The 3,978-nt window shown below is 44.4% G+C and overlaps 1 pseudogene across 1 annotated transcript; it reads right to left on the reverse strand.

The window, feature by feature from the left end:
- Window positions 1-2,276: 2,276 nt before the first annotated feature.
- LOC103276257 lies at window positions 2,277-3,706 on the reverse strand (annotated as a pseudogene). The gene has a single exon (XR_002481299.1). The product of XR_002481299.1 is annotated as an ATP-dependent RNA helicase DDX24 pseudogene (transcript).
- Window positions 3,707-3,978: the final 272 nt, after the last annotated feature.

Consider the following 3,978-nt stretch of genomic DNA (forward strand, 5'->3'; position numbering starts at 1 on the left):
ATATAACAAGCTGCAAGTTCCTCCAGCAGTGAGCCGTGGTTCCCTTGATCCTACCACGGGGCCTGGACTACTAAAGAATTTTGACTGTGCTTTTTCTCCATCCTCAGCTTTCAGGAATCCCTGTTTGCTTGTGTTATGGGCTCTCTCTCCACATGATTTTCCCTTCCCTAGAGATCCATGGCTATTACTTCTAATGGCTATTACTGTTGAGTTTGTTTTGGAACCAAGGACCATTTTTGTTCTCCCAGGTCAGCCTCATCCTTAGCCAGGATCTATGAACCTTGCTCTCAGGAAGAGGACATCCTCGTTGATCCTGCCAATTCCATTTATGGTAGCCAAACTGCCTTGTCTCTGTGGCAGGTATCGGGCAGAAAGGTTTTCTGGCATTCCCCTTGGTTAGGAGACTCCTGCTTTGTATTGGTGCAGGATGCTGAGACATGAAGATTTTCTTTTCCTTCCCCTGGACAACTTTGTTGTTATCCTTACTCAAGAAGGTTCTGGTAGCAGGAAGGGGAGTGACACATCCTTCCTCCAGAGGCAGATGGATTTTGCTTCTGTTTCTACTTCAGTGTTTCTGGGAGTTAGAGGATTTGCTGCCTCACCCCACCAAGAGGCTTAAAGTTTTTACTTTTCATGAGAGATGGGTCTAGGGAAGTGGGTGGTGTTTTGTGCCTGAAGTCAAACAGCTGTTCACCTCTTCCATACTTGCACCACTAAAGGGAGATCTCTCTGTTCTTCAGTCTGTCTGATTTTTTTGAGAGTACTGTTGGAAACCCTTGGAGAAGAGCTTGTGTGGGAGTATGAACTACCCTTGTATCTGGTGCTCCTTATTCTAAACATATATGCTGGCCCACATTTAGCCTTCAGGAATTGCTAACATTTTAGCTGGTTTCCTCTTACTTTTCTGTAGAGTGACGCCCCTATTCCTCCTGTGCCTTTGTGAGGGTGAAATAATTTCTATGTCTTGTCTCTTTTTGGAGGGGCTTGTCTCATTTTGGAATTCAGATCTCAAGGCTGCCTTATGATTTCAGCTCCCTGATAGTTTCAAGAAAAGTTCTGATTTTTCATATTATCTGTTTTTTGCTGTTGTTAATAGAATTGGAGATTTCCATAGTGTAAGTGGAAGCAGGATTTATTGACTTATTTTCTTCACCCAAGATTACATTTTGTAAGATTCGTTCATGTTGTTGCATATAGCTGTAGATCATTTATTTTCCCTGATGTGTAAATACTATTTTATATATATATATATATATATATATATATATATATATATAAAATGCATATATGTGTACTATATATACATGACAATTTATCCTTTCTCCTATAAACAAACATTTGGATTGTTTCTAGTTATTTATTTTTATGAACAACATTGCTTTAAACACTCATATTCATATCTGTTGGTATGCCTTTGTAAGTTTCTATAGCTTGTATACCTAGAAGGTGTTGCTGGATTATGAAGTATGTATGGTATTGTTCAACCTAACAGAACACTTGGTGTCAAAAAAGCTCCATCATTTGTTACCCTTTAGGCAGACTTAATTTCACTGTAAGAACTAGTTTAACTAGCTAACTAGTCACAACTACAAGTCACATTTTTTGCTTTGTCTTCAAGGATATTAAGAAAGATAAAGTCAAGATTTAGAGACACAGCTCAGGACGCAGTGATCTGTTTTTTTTGTTTTTTTTTTTTTTTTGCCTTCTAACTATAAAAGTCTCAGAGAGCTGACTTCTTAAGGTGCAAATTAAAATTTTTCTTTCTGCTTTGGTCTCCTTGCAATGAATCTATGAGCCAAGATTAGAATGCCCATGGGAAGGCATTAATGTTGGTACTGTAATACGTACAGTGACAAATCTTAGTGAGACATGCAATGTGTATGCTCTTAATGTCAATTGTCTGGGCGTGTATTTTATGATAACAGGAATACAGGACAACAACAAAATGGGAGCTATGAGAGAAACTAAATAAAGGAACTCTTATTTTCTTTCTTTCTTTTTTTCTGACTACTTTTTTTAATTCAAGAAATCAAGTTGAACACAAAAACCCATAAACACTGGAATACGGAAAAATTAAGCTGTTTCATGGAACGCTTACTCTGAAACAACACAGATCTGCCTGGTCTCTCCCACTCCAGGAGAGGTGGCAGAGGGAAACGGCTGTTACTGACGGTGGAATGGACGCAGTGGGTGGGAAGCGGGGGGCCCGGGGGTTTTCACAGATCACCAGGGAGCAGACGCCACGGCGCAGGCACCAGCACATTTGGCCGGGCCCATCAGTTTGCACTTGTACTTGCACTTGGCTGCGGCTGTTCCTGCTGCTCTTTGGGGCCCCTCTTCGACTTCTGCTGTCTGAGGAAGCGGCTCAAGGCAGACCTGCCACGCCCTGGGGAGGCCGCGAGCGGGGGCGGCCTGCTCGCCGGTGTGGGGTACCTGGTCCTCAGGTCCTCGGTGATCAGCGGCTGGGCAAGCCCGCGGCTCAGTTCTCTCTTCAGGAGCTTCATCTGCTTCTGCCTCCGCCGCTCCTCCTGTTGGTTGGCTTTCCCTCCCTTATACATCTCTTCTTCCAGCTCAACCTCAAGGGCAGCCGCTGCCTTCTCAATCCACGAGTTGTGCAGACAAGCCTGGAAGTTCCGGTACTCGGCTTTCTCAATCTGTCGCGCTAAACGGATTCGCTCCTTGACCGCATCCATGTACTTGGTCTACACAGGGAAGAGAGGGATGTCTTCGTCTCTCTTGAGGGTTTTGTAGATCTTCCTAAAGTTGGTCACATCCTCAGGCCCAATCAGCATCAGACTGAGGCCTTCACTGGCGGCTCGAGCCATTCGGCCACTTTGGTGGATGTAAATCTCCGAGGTGCGAGGGACCTGGTAATGGATAACGTGCTGGACTTTAGGGATATTCAGACTCCGGGCTGCCACATCTGTTGCCAAGAGAACACTGTCTTGCAGGCGGGCAAACTGCTCCAGGTGTCTGAGTCTCTGCCTCTGGTGCATACAGGCATGCAAGGTCAATGGCATGATGTCCCGGACTTTGAGGAGCCCAGAGAGACGTTTGATGCAAGAAATGCTGTTGGCAAACACCAGGGTGCAGACTGGGTACTGAATCAGGAAGTAGTACAGGAAGAAGTCTTTCTCATCAGTCTCACAATAGATCTTGGTCTCTGTCAACGACTCAACCGTGGCCTCATGCCTTGTGAGGTCAATGACCTTGGGCTTGCCTCTCATGCCAGTCCTCTGCATGAGATCAAGTATGGCTGTCTTGTCCATCTTCTTGGCGTGCTTCTTATGAAGGATTCGAGCAGAAGCTTGATGTATCAAGGTCAGGGTGGCAGAAAAAACAAGCGTTTGTCTCTTTGGGTTGTACTTGGAGTCATTCAGCATCTCCAGCAGCTGTGAGAGCTCAGCAAAATGGTCTTTCTCAACCATGCAGTCAGCCTCATCTACCACCAGGCACCTGAGCTGCTGAAATTGAGCTGCTGAGCTGCTCAAATGAGAGTGCTTTTCTTTCACAAGCTCCCGCAGCCAGCTGGGAGTGGCCACCACAATCTCAGGATAGCAGCTGAGCATCCTCTGCTGTTTCTGCGTCGACATTCCACCAACCAAAATAGCAGTTTTGATTCCTGTAAACCTGGCCACAGCATAAATGTACTGTTTGACTTGGACAGCCAACTCTCGGGTGGGAGTGAGAACCAGTCCCAGCAGAGGATGCTGGAACTCTTATTTTCTATGCAACTAGCTTCATTTTCTCTAGAGGCATATTGATTCAAAGCAGCTATGAGGTGCACAGAATCCTCTTCCCTTACTAATGTCAGTTATAAAATTAGGAAAAAACCATGGTCTGTGCTTTGAAGGAGATTAGGACCTAACAAAGATTAGTATGCCAATGAATACCAATGAAAGCATTAATAAACACAAGGTAGAAAACAAACATAAATAAGTATAGATATTCAGAAGGATGTAGTTAAGTGTTAAGAAG

This window comes from Carlito syrichta, unplaced genomic scaffold (genome assembly GCF_000164805.1).
Source record: "Carlito syrichta isolate Samal-C Ts95f unplaced genomic scaffold, Tarsius_syrichta-2.0.1 Scaffold315995, whole genome shotgun sequence".
In the NCBI taxonomy this organism is placed as follows: domain Eukaryota; kingdom Metazoa; phylum Chordata; class Mammalia; order Primates; family Tarsiidae; genus Carlito; species Carlito syrichta.